At 45.4% G+C, this 15,685-nt stretch overlaps 1 protein-coding gene across 2 annotated transcripts in view; it reads left to right on the forward strand.

Moving 5' to 3' along the window:
* The window catches only part of Slco3a1 (solute carrier organic anion transporter family member 3A1), a 289,583-nt gene that overhangs the window by 61,636 nt on the left and 212,262 nt on the right, over positions 1-15,685 (forward strand). The gene's annotated exons all lie outside the window — the stretch shown is intronic.

Below are 15,685 nucleotides of genomic sequence, written 5' to 3' on the forward strand. Positions count from 1 at the left end.
CCTTTGCAGAGGATCCTCTGGTCTGGAGGGTTTTGGGATTAATCTGTGTGTGTGTGTGTGTGTGTGTGTGTGTGTGTGTGTGTGTGTGTGTGTGTGTAGACACGTGTGCACAGTACAGAGAGATTTGGGGTTGCCTAATGTTCACCAAGATATATTTGGGGTCTTCATCTAGGAAACCTCAACTTTGAAGAATCAAAACCTTCACCTCTTATTTTTGCCCCCTTTTGGACCTCAAGCGAGGCAGTTGATTGCATTGTTGGCATTTGGTATAACCCAAACCTGGTGACTTCTGGTAATGTTCCCACTAACAGTCTGCTCGGGAACTGGGTGTTTAGGAAGAAATGAAGGATGTGAAAACTTTAAAAACTGTTTTCTGCTGTAGTGGTTTCTGAGATTTTAGACCACAAAGATGGAGGAGCCCCAAGGTCTAGAGTTTCAAGAAGCAGCTTAAGTGGCAGTTTGCTCACGTGACACATGGTGTCTTTGATCCAAGTGCAGGTGGACAGTTGGATGGTCGCTCGCCAGGTATCTCCAGCCCTGACTTACTACGTCTAATTTTGCCTTCAACGGAGGCATTCCCAGTCATTGAGTTTGGAACTGTGAAAAGGACCTCTACCTGGACAAGTGTGATGTCACACGGCAGCAGTGTGCCTCGAGGCATTAAGCTAGGTCTAAAGGCTTACGTGAGCATAGGATTTGAACCAAATTCGACCTGAGCTTCCTATCTACCAGGCTTCTACTTTACGCAGCCCGAGATTTATGAGACAGGATAGATGGGAGCAGGTAGCCACCCAGAGGCGTGCCGTAGAGTTGATGCCTTGATTGAACAAGTGTGTCCTATATAGATGCCTGACCTTTATGTGAGAGGAGCTGTGGGCAGGAAAGCTAGAGAGAGCGCACTTTCCTGTCCAGAGCTGGAACGAGGCAAACCCAGGGACTTAGGACTGTTGAGTTCAAGCTGCACAGTCCCGCCCCCCTCTCTCCATATGGTTAAGGCTTGGGTTGTAGCTGGGCAGGGTCCCGCTGATGTGGCAACTAAGGTGACCTTTTAGTTTTTGCAGCTGTTAAACCTGCCTGTTGTAAAAAACGGCATCCAGAACTTCAGCTGGACAATTGGTCTTCGATTTGACTGATGTCACCCCAGGGCCCTGGAAAAGAGGTTTTCTGGTAGCAGTAACAGATCACACACACCATGTAGAAGGAAATGGGCAACGAAACATTGAAAAATCTCTCCCTAGAAATCGCTCCCGATTTCCGATTAGCTCGCAGTCAAGTAGGTTTGGGGCTTCTCGAACATTCCCTGAACCTGTCTTCTGCAGGAGATGTGCTCTGATGAGTTACTCTCTGGTATTTCTCCAACTGGGTGTGGTGTGAATTGTTTGCTAAGGGGGCATTTGGGTTTGGGAGATGGGATGTGGATCTAAGAGCAATAGGGCAAATCAAGGCAAGATGCTGTTTTGAATTCTCATGTGTTGTCCGTGAGATGTGCAGTACGCTTTTGGTAGGAAGATTGTCTCATCCAAATTTTTACTTAGGCTCCTCTTTCCCTCTACAGAAGAGTTAAGTTGGGTGTTATTTCTGCACAGTACAAAGATATTGTAGTGCTCTGGTCTGTCTGACCGAATTCCAAAATATAGTCATGCACAACTGTGCAGACAGCTGTTCTGGGTCTCTCTGAAATGGTTTCATGGATCTGTTTAGCGGGAGTAGCCGAGAGCAAGCCTTCTGTACAGATCGGCCTCCATAGGTGGCTTTTCATTGGCTTCTCTAAGAGCCGTTTCAGAAGACCATAGCATATGCAGAGAATAGCTGGTGCATTCGTTTATGGCAGGGACCATAAAGACATAGCCATGGCCATGAAACTGTCACAGCATTTATCTAGTCTAATTAGGCCCTGGTCCTGGAAGCCTCTTCACTTGGCTTTTGAAAGTGTTTGATGGAGCCCACTGCAGAGAGGCGGGGGCTGTCAGAAGTCAGGAGGAAGCGAAGCTGAGACTGTAGGTATAGATGTGAATTGTATGGGAAGTGAGAGTGTTTGTTACGCCGAGTTCCAGCTCCAGAAAAGCGTGTCTGGGGGGAGCCTTTTTGTCAACATGCCTACTTCTGGATCAGAGATGGAAGCAATGTGCATGCTATACACGGAACATGCTTGTTTCTAAGTAATCCTTTCTATGTGGGCCTGGAGGGTTGGCCTCCACTATCTAGGCTGCTGGTCACCAGAGACCAGACCTGTTGTTAGTTGTCTTTATAGTAGGTCACCAGATGGGTGCTAGTTACACATCTACGGCCAGGTCATAGACTCCCACATCCAGACAAAAGTGAAGCAGTTCAGCTGAAGTCCCTCCAGGGTTTCCTACTAAAATGGCTATTTCCACCCACTCTTGTGGCTGTACTGTGGCCGAGCTCCTGGATTCTTTCATGGGCTGTTCAAAAGGCCCATGTTCTGTTCCAAAGCCAGTCTTTTCGAGAATGAAGAGGGAGTTGAGGGTGCTCGTTACCCAGGAACAAAACTGGATGAATGAGAACTCAGCTCTCCTGGCAGCCTTTTCAAGACATTTCAATACAGCAGCGTGTGGGGCTCAGCCTCACGGGATGGCCAGTTAATGACCTGTGGGTGACGCGTGTCACTCTTTGTTTCCATGGGAACTGAGTGGGCAGGGTGGTGGTGGAAACTGTTTGGGCCCTCCTGACGTCTAAGAATCAACACTTTGGGAATTCAGTCATGCCTTAACTCCACGTTGTGACCAGCCTCGTTTTCTTAACTATCCTTTTGTCTCTCCAAGTTGAGACCCATCAAGTGGTATTTGCTTTCTATGGTAGTGTGAGAAGATGTCATACACTTACTTTACAGCGGCCTTTTACTGGGTTGCGGCTTCAGTGTGTTACTGCTTTATTTACTTATCGTTCTTAGGAATAGAAAGGTAAAAAGATAATGATAATGATTTTCTTAAATAACTAGAAAAGGTGTTTATTACACATTTCCCATTAGCAGGCTTTGAAATATAGGAAAAAGAGTAACAAGAGAACAGTTACTCCTGGCTTCATAGTATATATAATTCTAGTCTCTTTTTCTGCATTGATGTTCTTTTCAGCAAAAGTGCACTTATAAGAAAAAAGATTTTGTAATTTCATTTCTCTTAATATTTCATGAGCTTTGTTGCCCTGTTACTAAATATTCTTCTATGGTTCTAGTTGCATACAAAATATTCCCCTGTGAACGTACATCATGCAAGTAATGTTTCTGTTGTTAAAAAGGAGTTTTCCGAATTTCTGCTGTCAGAAGTGAAGTGGATGGCTAAACTGTGATTCCTAGAGATTAAATTATTTGCTCCAAATCACTTGATCTGGATGTTGACTGGGCTCTGGCTGGGAGAGTGTTGCATATTCCAGGGGTATCTGGTATCTGAGGTCCATTCAGAGGGCTGTGGTTGGCTGGTGGGTGCATGGGCCAGGGTCCAGAAGAAGTCAAGGACTTTCACCAGAGTGCTTAGAGCCTTTAGGAAATGTCAAGTGCTGTGAAGGGGGAAGAGATGGGATGGTGTTTGAAGTCCAAGGAGGGAGGTGCTGTTAGTGTGAATAGTGGGGGGTCCAAACTAGAAGACGGGTGCAAGAATAGGATGGAGACAGGAGGTGAGCATAAAGGGTTCTGGAAAGAGATGTACCCCTGTTCTATCATATATGAAGATGAATTGAGATGAGAGCTCAGCTCCTCAGACAAGGCGGCTGGTAGAGTCTCCCTTCTGCTCCAGCATTGTGGTTAGTACACCACGCCCATTCCTCCCATTCTCAATTTGCTGCAGCCATGGGTGCCATCCGGAAGTTGGCCTCACAGCATGGTGGAGCTTCTGCTTACAGTTTCCTCTGACCATCTTTCTTACTGTGGACCCTGGGCCCAAGAGACACATTTCTGCCCTCCTTTCCGTAGTGTGATGACTCCCCTGAGTACCAGCCTTGCATGGGCAGGGAAGGGCTGCTGAAAGCCTAAGTCTTCTTTGCTTAATGGGTTCCATCCTCACTTCTACTTCAGGGAGAGGTATCAAGGAATCAAGGACTGGAGGACTGGACCAGACAGAAGACAAAACCAAGTGAACGGAGGGCTTAGGACTTATGAGCTGTGCATCAGTTTGCTGAGCAGAACACCCTTTACTGGGTGGTTTAAACGGCAGACAATGTTTACTCGCCATTCTTCAGAGGCTAGGGGTTTAGGGTCAAGTTATAGGTAAGGTTGGGATTTTATGAAGCCCCTCTCTGTAGCTCAGAGAAGGCCACCCTACTGCTGACTCTTCCCATGGCTCTACCTCTAGGCCCAGGTGACCCTGGGATGACGTCTATAATCTTAATTTCCTTCTCTAACAAGGCATATAGTCTGATTGGGTTAGGACCCATTTGTTGACAGGGCGGCGGGGGTGGGGGGAGACATTTAACCCCAGTGACCTCTTCAAAGGCCCTATTCAACTAATTATTTAATGATAGAGTCACTGATAGTTTCAAAATATAGAGAAGTCCCCTGTACCTTTCATTCAGATTTCCTTCATGGAACATAATGATAACTCAGTCAGTAAAGTGCTTGCTTTGTCAGAATGAGGAGCTGAGTTTGATCTTCAGACCTCATATTTAAAATATACCTGACTTGGCAACATGCGTGGGTAATTCCAGTGCTGGGGAGGTAGAGGGGTGGACCCTGGGGGTTCTCTGGCCAGCCAGCCAGCTCATTTGCCAAGTTCCAGCAGTGAAAGACTTCTCAAAAGAAGGTTTCTAGTGCCTGAGGAGAGGGACACTCAAAGTTATCCTTTGTTTTTTTACTGCAGATGCATGTACCCATGTAGAGGAACACACATGTACACACATGTACACACACACACACATGCAGAGTTGTGGCTCAGTGTTAGAATATTTATCTAGCATGCAATAGGACTGGGAGCTTGACCCCGAGTGCCATAAAACAAAACAAAGGACAACAGCATTCCCTTACCCGCCAAAGGGGATGTGAGCATTGAAAAACACATAGCATCCACTGAAATTCCTCCTGTTTACTATGCACTCATTAGTTGGGGAAGTGGGCTAATCTGTCTGATAGTCCCTTGTGTATGCTATAGTTTTAATGATGCAGATCAGGATCAAGGTGAAGCCCAATCCTTTTGAACTGTGTATGTGTGTTTGGCAGATTCATGCACAATACTAACACACAAAGAGGAAGACACAGACAGAGGTGTGGCTACCATGTCTCTTGAGAATGGCTGTTCTGGATGGAGTGGGATCTAGCCAGAGGAAAGGGGCTTCTTGCCGAGGACCCATGAGGGGAGGGGAGACCGTAGCAGTGTGCTTGATTACACAGGACAATTGCTCTGAGCTTAGTGGCACATCTATTAGACCCAGTGTGTCGTGTTTTCTTTGTTATCACTTATATTGAAACCCAGAGCAGCCCTCTGTGTTTCAGCTAATGATGCAAAGAGAATTATTCTCAGATTTCATCTAACATTTCTGTGTTAGTTTAGTACAAAGGTCACAGACATACCAGCCAGCCACCAAAGAGAACCACTTTCTTTTTTAGAGCCCTGGGAGCAAAGAGTTATTTTGCTTCTGATGAGTTTTTATTTTCAATTGACATTAGGTACAATGGGTTTTAATTCTCCAAAGAGTGTGGGTCGGGTATGGATCAAATACACCATGACTGCAATTCTTCTGAAAGAAATAATTGAAAAGCCGTTCCTCCTGGGAGCAAGCGTAGCTCATTATATTCCTGCAACTTCATTGATATTGAAGCTTTCTCTCATTAATTTCTTCTTTTGAGCTCAATGACACTGGAAGTGGTCAGCCCGTTTTGGCCATGTTCCAGGCTGTCGTCCCAGCTGCTGGTGATAGGCCATTTCGGCGTGTTTTCGGCAGTACGTTAAGCAGCTCACCCGGAGTCCTTATCTGCTGCTTCCATATTGGCTGGGCTGGTGGCTGCTTCTCATCCCTTTCTAAACGTGTGGAAATCACATTCAGTGGCTCACATCCTCATGGCTGTGCTCACCTCCCAGGTTAACTTGGGCATTCTGAGTGAGGCTTCTTGCAGTCTCTTCAAGATTGGAATTCTGATCGGTCTGTGGATGTCACTCCTGCAGATTGGCTTGGTTTCCTGTAGCTATGAACCCATCACCTTACCAGGTTTCCGTGGGATCTGGTAGGCACACTGTTCCTAAGCAACAAGAATTATGTATCTTAAGGAGAGGGCAGACATCCTCGGTCCTCTTTATCTCATCTCCATTTCTACATCTAGACACAGAGGTATAATAAGTGATGGGCTTATCTGGATTGGGGACAGGACTTTGGATAAGAGTCCCTGGGTTCTGATTTTCAGCAGTGGATATGATCTGTCTTGTAGAGCTGGGAGTTTTTCAGTCCTGAGTGAGACTGTCATAGCTCTTCCTCTCCCACAGATGCTCTTCCTTGGCCCATCTCAGTCTATAATAAAGTACTTGTGCATGCAACCTCAGGATGCTGCAGGGCAAGTCTGTGTTAATTTAAAATTAATTTAAAAGAGCATGGCATTCTGAATTCTGACATGTTGCTTCTTAAATTGGGAGAATATTAGTTCAACATTTTAATAATTTTATTTATTTATTTTTACCTACCAATCCCAGTTCTCCCTCCTCTCCTTTCACTCCCTCCCCCTTCTCCCCACCCCATCTCCCACACGCTCCTCAGAGAGGGTAAGACCTCCTCTGGGAAGTCAACTAAGTTTGTCCCATTAACTCCTTGAGGCAGGGCCAAGCTCCCCTCCCCCATCTAGGTTAAGCAAGGCATCTCTCTATAGAGAATAGGCTCTACAAAGTCAATTCATGCATTAGAGTTAGATCCTGGTCCCATTGCCTGTGGTACCATATACGACCCAAGCTACACCATTATCAAATGTATTCAGGGGTCCTAGTTCGTTCCTATGCAGTTTCCCCAGTTGTCAGTCCAAAGTCCTTGTTCTCCCAGTAATTCAGATCAGCTGGTTCTGTGGGTTTCCCCATCATGGTCTTGACCCCTTTGTTCACATTATCTCTCCTTCCCACTTGGTTTGTACTCTGGGATCTCAGCTCAGTGGTTAGTTGTGGACCTCTGCAACTGCTTCCATCTGTTTCTGGAAGAGAGTTCAAGCATCTCTGGCTGGAATTGTGGACTGTAGGGTCCACAAATTTAAAGATGTCATTTTTTTTTTAACACTGAGTAGTAATCTATTGTGTAAATATACCGTATTTTCTTTATCCGTTCCTTGGATGAGGGGCAACTAGGTTGTTCCAGGTTCTGGCTGTTCCAAATAATGCTGTTTAGCTTGTTTTTGTTTGTTTGTTTTTAAAGAATGAAATTCTTGTTCTAACAAAATTGGGGGAAATGGCATGAGCTATTTATGACTTAGGAAGGTAAGTCGGTATTTATTTAGGTGTATTTCATCTCAATTGTTTCTATGGAAACAAATTTGCTTAGCTACGATGATGCTGTTTGTCACCTCCAGGTTCAGAAGCCATTATTCTAAGGGCTACTACAGATTTGGATTTTGGATATTTGGGGAATGTTTGCTTAGAATTTATGACTGTGCAGTCCTAATCCAAAGTTCTAACTCTGCCATGTTCTGAAACCCAAGGCTTGAGTGCCAGAATGATTTGGAGAAGAGTGCTTTTGGGGTTTTTGGAGTAGGACTGGTCAACCCTTATAAACTTTTCTCTGGCATAAAGGATGGTACATATTTACATAATCGCACATCACTTTGTCATTCTAGAGATGTTGTAGTTGGCTCTTTGGACATTTAGGGGATCAATGTCTATGGAAATTTAGCCTCCTCCACACTAGCCAGGAACTGTTTAAGCTCAGGTTGCCTCATATATTGTCAGTGTGATTTGAAAACCTGTTATTTGGCTTCCTATGACTCTTTCCAAAAGATGAAAGGATGCTGCTTCAGTACATCCTGCAAACAGGCTTTGGGCAGGCTGCGACTTATGCTGCAGGGTTGCAATTTAAGTGCTGTGTTAACAAACAAGCAGAGACAACTCTATAACTTTGGGGATCCTGTGGTCCTTACCTCATCCCCTCAACCTCAGCTCAGTGAAGCATGCAAAGCCAGTTTTTCCAGCTCTACTGATATGATTATGATTATTATTTTATTTTAACATACCTTTATCACGTGAATGATTGGCCTGCATATATGTCTGTTCACCAGCTGTGTGCCTGGTCCCTGTGGAGGTCAGAATTGAGCATCAGATCCCCTGGGACATCAGTTACAGGTGCTGTGATCCACTGGGTAGGTGCTGAAAACTGAACCCCAGTTCTCTGCAAGAGCAGCCAGTACTTTTAGCCACCGAACCATCTCTCCAGCCCCACCAGAGCTGCTAATTTTTAAGAGAGCCTAGAGATACCGATTTTCCACACAAAGCACATTGCCAACTCATTGAAATACCTCAACCTTGGACTAAATAATGGACAAAACAAATTAAGGTAACAACGATTGGTTTTAGCTCATGGTTTGAGAAGACAAATTCCATTGTGATGGGGAAGGCATGGTGGTGGGCAGTGGGAGTGTGCAACTTGAACTCTTCACCTTTTGATAAAACAGGAAGTCGAGACGTAACAGGAAGTAGGATTGGGACTTGAAACCTCAAGATCTGCTACCTCCTTAGCAAACTACTTCCGTAAGCTAAGCCTTCCTTTCTTAAGTTTCCACAACTTCCCCAAACAGTGCCACATGCCTTTGGGAGATGTCTCATATTTAAACCACATCAGTGAGTCATCACTGGCAGACCGTATCAGGACTTGCTGACTGGGATGAAAGAGACTGCTCCTGGACTTTCCTGTGTTGATCAGGCACCCACCATGTCTAATCCCTTATAAAATTAAGAAAGATGAGCCAGTTATGATACAAAGTATAGAAAAGGAACAAAACCATTTTTTCAAAACTAAAGGGCACCAAATGAAGATCAGGCCTACAGTTCCCTAAAGGACGCATTGGAATGCAGAAGGAATCCAGTTTGGATTGGACGGGGCATACGTGTCTATTGTGTGGATGACTGCATCTTTGCCAAGAGACATCCAAACATAGCATGGAAGTGGGTGTTAGACAGGATAGAAGACTATAGAGGTCCAGGAGGATGCGAGGAGGTACAGATTCTTGCAAAGCAATTTCCTTCCACCAGGATAACAAAGACTGACTTTTACCCCCACCCTCTTACCGCACCTGGCTGAGGAATACATACAGACCTATTATCTTTCCTTTCAACTGTAGCACAAGTATTGTTCTCAAAGAAAAGACTTTCAGATAGCTCTCCATAACAGGTGTATTGTGTGTCTAGTTTATTTCTAGATGATTTGCTTTTCGAAGAACAAATCTTGACTTCCTTTGTGTTCTTTGAGCCCCTCAGAAGCATTCTGTAAGAATCAGTGGAGTGAAGAGTTTGGCTTATGGAAAGCAATGCACATGGGTTAACGACTCTCTCTCTCTAGAGAAGTTGAAAGGATGCTATAGAGTCTTGCTGGAGTCTACCTCTCTGTCCACTGACTTGTTCTCATACAGGGGATGACCTTTCTTATCCCAGTTGGTTACTGTGAGCTATGTGAATGATCATGTGGTCCAGGCACAGCCAAATATGACACACAAAAAAAGGTTCTGATCTACGGTGATTTTGGCCTACGGAGTAGGTTTAATCAGAATGCACTCTGGACTCAGACACACACTGGTCACATTCTTCCTAGGACAGCTAACTGTAAGAACCCAGGATGCACAAGGAATCAAATGCCCATCTTGGCTGTGGTGGGCAGAAAAAAATGAGGGCAGCACCAAAAAGAGTAGACCAGAATCAGAGGGTAGGAGAGCGTCCTGGATCCGACTGTTCCTGAAGCTAACCAAAGCCAGCCCTCAAAATCCTAGTTGCTTGGTTACGTAAATCATCCTTTCCAACACTTGCAGTAGAGACAAGATCCCGCCTCTTTCGGCTTGAGCACTGTTAGGTCCTGTAGGACTTGAGTTGGATTGGTTTCCTCTTGTGATTCAACCAGGCACCTTGAAAGATGAATAAAATAGTTTTACTAATGGTATGACCATGTGCCAGAGAAAACCAACTTAAAGGATGAAGGATGCCTCTTGGCTCAGAGATTTCAATCCACAATCTTTGACTCCAGGTTCTGGGCCATGATGAGGCAGGACATTATGGCACAGGAAGAAGAGACAGTTCACACCATAGAGGGCAGGGATCAGAGTGTAAAACAGGAACAAGGGACCCGTTTTCGCCTTCAGCTTCATAGCCCCAGTGATCTGCTTGTCCCAGCTCAGCCTTGCCATCTAAGGCTGAGGATTTCCCTTACCAAACGTTACCCGTGTTCAGTGCGTGATCCTAGCCACGGTACTTCATATTCAAATCATAACCAGGGCTAAACTCATGTGAGGTAGGTGACCTCTGAAAGAAGTGCTGGCTCTTTCATAATGCCAAGATATGCATCATGATACTCTGAAGAACTCCTGACCCAGTACATGGTACTCTGAGTGCTAGGCTGAAGGTCCTGGCTTAGTTTTTTATTTTATCATTTCATGGTCATTTAAGCTGCAGTTCAGGGACCCAGAGGTCAAGAGGAGTGCCCCACCCTTTGTCCCTATCCCTCCAAACTCAAGCATGTAAAAATAATCCATTGTCAAGCCGTTGACAGGAACAGTATGTATTTAATAGCAAATTACTTACGTGGGCAGAGAGTGGTGAGTACATACAGCTTAGTCAATGGCATTGTTTACTGAATGGAGAAACATTACCAACCCTGGTCTCTTTCCATGCTGGCAATTGCCAAAGCTTCCCTAACTCCCTCTAATGACTTCATATTGTCAAGAATGAATAAGCTAAATGAGTATGTTCCATCCAGCTCCGCTATGCCATTTCACTCCTGCCAAGTTGTGTGTGTGTGTGTGTGTGCTGTGTGTGTGTGCGTGTGTGTGTGCGTGTGTGTGTGTGTGTGTGTGTGTGTGTGTGTGTAAGCTTGCACAAGCAAGCTTATTTTAGTCCACACACAGATGGACTCTGCAGATATCAAAGTCTTAGTTGGTTAATGAATACTCATAAAACCTTAAGTATCATCATTAAAATTAGAATCCAGGAATTTGGCTTACAAATGCCAGATCTCATTGACGGTGACTTAACCCGGCTTTTCCAAGCCGAAGCTTCTTCGACGTGCTTGGTGGAGGTGGTGCTCCTTGCCCTTCTAAATTTAGATGGAGACGGAGACTTGCATATGGTCTTTTAGGGAAAATTTCCCCGTGTGTCTTGGCAAAGCTCTTGACCTCCAAATGGTTAAATCCCCATAAAGTGCTAATGTTGGGGTAACCTTGATGACAGACAATGTGGATAAATGCAAGATGGCTACGGTGAGAAGGGCTGAGTGTTATTCTGTGTTTGGGTCTCAATTCAAGGTGCTCCCTGGAGAGTCAGGGTCCCAATAACATGAAGCTTTTAAGCATCACTTAGGTCACATAGGTGGGGAGTCAGAATGTGTTCCTGGTGGCCTCGATGGCCCCTGTCTGTTCTCTTCCCATGACCCACTCCTCTCTTCCTACAAGGAATTCTTTTAAAAGTGGATTTTTCCATTCCTTCTTTTTGCCTAGCTGTGGCTATTTTGGGTAATATTCAGCAATTTTCTGTGCTGGTTTGAACTAATACACAGATAAGATCAAAACTCTGTTGATGCTGTTTTAAGGGGAAAACATTTTAAAAATGCATTGGAGTCATTAATAGAATTTGAACTCTCATAGTCAAAAGTTTCCATGTGTTCTTATTCAGAAATAGTTTATTGGGGCCTTGCAAGGCAAAGACAGAGTCATAAGGGACCCAAGCAGTCATTTGGGGAAATATCTGGGGAATGGGGCTGGCATGTTGGTAAAACTTTAGCAGGGGATAATTCCTGCTTCCTCTGCAGGTAGAGATGTTTTTGTACCATGGCATCCTATTTTAGGTGTGTGTGTGTGTGTGTGTGTGTGTGTGTGTGTGTGTATGTGTGTCTGAAAGAGAGAGACAGACAGACAGTGTGTGTTTTCTGACTTGTCTCCAAGGAGAGAGAGAAATGCAATCCATCTTTCTCCCTACTTCCCTTTCTAGGCAAGACATTTTTCCCTAGGAAAGGTTCACATTTACCCACCTGCTTTGTGGGTTGCTAATGGAGTTTACAAAGGGAATTTGAATTCCCAGTAAGAGGTCTCATTAGCACCGCGTGGCTCTAATGGATTCCAGAATTGTGTACGGACACTCGGAACCTTTTGCGACCCAGCAGCATTTATTATTAGCTCTCAGTCATTTTGCCTACCCTGGCCTCAGTCTGCATACATTGGTATCATGGGGCAAAGAGATCTGCCTCACATCTAGGTGGCTCCACCGCATCAGTCCAAATACACATTAATACCCGTGATCCTGGAGTTAAAGACAAGTTTCATCAGGCCATTAGGCGGAGGAAAGAACATACCGTAGGTCCACATTGGTATATCTGATTTTAGGTTTTTGGTAAGGGCCTTCTTACTGGTTGCAAGCTAGTGTTTAATTTTAGAACCCATTATTTTTGCAAAGAAACTTTCACAGCTGCTTGCTTCTTTAGGCAAGTGTGTAAGAATGCTTGTGAATTTGGATAATGACCGTAATGACATTGAAGGCACTAGCTTGACATTTATGGGGGTCCGAGCTGTGACATACGCTCATTCCCTCCTCAGAGAGTCCAGGGAGATAAATATTACTCATAGATGGAAACCATTGAAGCTGCAATGGGGCGAATAACTTGCCCAGGCTCCTATAGCTGATGAGTGGCAAGGCTGAGATTACCATTGTCCTGGTACCCAATCTTACCCCTGTGCTTATGTTACCATCGAGGTAATCCCGTACTACAAAGGTCACACTGAGTGGGAAAGCGACTTGACCTGGAATGGCTTAGGGAGATAGATGCCTGCCCTGCAAACATGTGAACTACAGTGCAGATCTTGAGCAATTACATGGAAGCCAGGTGTGGTAGCATGTGTCTGTAAACCCAGGACCAAGAGGTAGGGGAAGACAGATCTTGGGGCCTTGGTTGGTCTGCCAGTCTAAGTCTAACTGAAATAGTTCCAGGTTTGATGAAAGACTGTGTCTGAAAAACCAGCATGAAGATCTATTGAGAAAAACTCTTGGCACTGATCTCTGGGCTCCATAATTGGTAATGCTCACCAGCACACGCAAATGAACATGCACACACACATACACACACACTCTGTTGGTGTATCTCTTCGTACACAGCAGGGCTGGGCACTTTGTCATTTCATCAGTAACGATGAAGTCCTCAGAAAACTCTGGCCCAAGAGAAGCCTAGGATCCTCAGGATTTAGCTCACTGGGAGATTATAAACTGTATCAGATGAAGCTTTACAAAGAGGGGTGGGGGAGCGTCGTTTTAAACACCCACCCCTCTTTCCTACAGGAAGAAAATCTCAGTTCCCAGCTGTCTTTGTTTACGTTTTTGGCCCCCGCCACGTTTAATCGGTATACATATTCATCATGATGCTGTAGCATGGACTTGAGTCTTCCAGTGCCCAGGGCCTGCCAGGTGGATTTGTTGTATGCAAGCCAGGCATGACATAAAACCACCTCGGTCACATCTGGGACAGGTAGGGAGAGGAAGACAGTTCCAGATCACAGGTGGACACGTGAGTAAGACAAGGGAACAAGCAGAACATTGCTAGTCAAAGCAGTGCTAGGCACAGAACCTCCCAATCTGGCACAAGACTTGTCATTTCTGGTGGCTGAGCCCTGGGGCGTCCTGAACACCTCCAGCAGCAGGGTGGCATTGGACATGAACTTGTGTCTACGGAAGACTAGGGGAGGGAAAGGCCTTTTCGGCCATTGAGGACATGGTTGTTCTAGATCTGGTTGTATGGACAAGTTTGGCCTTGGGCTTAGGACCATCCTCCTGCCTCAGTATCCTGAGTAATGGAGTTGCACATGTGTGTTCTGTGCCTACCTTGTAGACTTGTCTTAAGATGCATTTTTCGGAACAGTTCCTTCTACCATGTTCTTCTGCCCAGATTTCAAGAACTTGATTCATTGCCCTGTAGTTAGTCCTCTGTTGGCCCCTGGCTGCTCGTTGGCCCACCCTTCTGCCTCCTAGCTATACACTCACCTTCAGTTTATTGTGGATCTTCAGTCCTGTCTGGTTCTGGTAGGAGGTACCTTACATGGGATGACCCACGCAGTTTGAATATCTCTCTTGTCCTATTCATGGGACCAGAAGCAGTTCAGATTTGAGCCTTTCACAATCTGGAAGACTTGCGTGGTCTTTTACCGCTTGAACAAACCTAATCTAGAAATTCAAGATCCCAAATGATTCAACAGATGGACCTGTATTCAGTTCCAAATTGTCAGACAATATATGCACAGGACTTAAAGAGTGTAATACAGATATTGGAAGAAGTTTGGGGGTTGGGACCTTGCTAGAAGCTCAGGCTCTTATTTCCTTCCTGTTCTGCTTCCCTTGCCGGTGTTCTTTATCCTTCTCTGGGCCACTGGCCTTCTGTGAAGCCCTGCTTATAACTTCAGCTTTCCCAAGAGCAAAGCAATTGAACTTTGGGTGGAAACTCTCTTTGAAGGGAGCCCTCTGGTTTGATAGCCCGTGACATTCCTGGGGCTTCTTAGGTTAAAGGAGAAATGGCGTCGGTCCCGTCTCTGTAGAGTCGATGCAAGAAGAGCCTCTTCAGCTGGACTGGAGAGAAGCAAACAGTGTGTGTTTGTTGATGTGGTCTTAACGCTGCGCCATTGAGGGGAACGGGTGCCAAGTACAGGAACTGAGGTGTGGAGAAAATGCTCGAGAGGGGAAATCAGAGGCCCCAGGGCAGGGAAAGAGTGTGAAGTCCCCTTCCCCTTAAAATCTAGTTTATCTCCATTCTCTGCCAGGACAAGAACAGTTCAATTCCACCAGCGTGGTCATCGAAGCTGTGCTGTGCTGGATCAAAATAATCAGCATTTTTAAGTAGAAAAATAATACATTTTTTCCTGAGTTTTAACTTCTTAAAGAATTTGTCTATTTTCCAAGAGAAAAATCTGAATGAAATGTTTGTGTGTCTTAATGAGCGGTAGTGGAATTTGGGGACTGGGAAGGGACATTTTCACAGTGCTTGGCCTGCAGCGTATGCACAGTAGAGCACTTCCTCGTGACTTCTCAGCGCCTCTGGCCTGTGCCCTGGGCGGAGGTGTTGCTGAGCAGTTAAGAGCCCGTGGTAGCTGCTGTTTCTGGAGATTTTACGCTTCTCTTTGGCCTCTTCATGGAAGGCCTTTCTGTTTAAGCAGGCACAATGGCGTCTTTCAAGACCTCCAGACTGTTTCAAGGGATGGCATTATTAGCCTTGGGAACAGGAGAGGGGAATTAAGACTGGACCATTAGAGTCTGCACAGCTGTTCTTGGCACGAGCACCATAAGCCCGGTTCTTAAGCTAACCACAGCAAGGCCCCATGCGGATTCTGCTACAGGGCTGGGCAACAGACTTGGCTGCCTGGGTTTCCTCCTGGTTCCTCGCTACTTTCCAGCTCTGTGGCTGTTCCTTTATAGCTAATATAGGGGTGCTGGTGTTTCCCTTACTGAAGATCTGACTGGAAGGTGTGTTTCTGGCTCACAGGAAGCGCTCAGCTCATTCATACAAAAACAGTGGTCTAAATGTCATCACAAGCCCCACCTGTAGACCC

This window comes from Myodes glareolus, chromosome 24 (assembly GCF_982192425.1).
Source record: "Myodes glareolus chromosome 24, mMyoGla1.1, whole genome shotgun sequence".
Taxonomy (NCBI): domain Eukaryota; kingdom Metazoa; phylum Chordata; class Mammalia; order Rodentia; family Cricetidae; genus Myodes; species Myodes glareolus.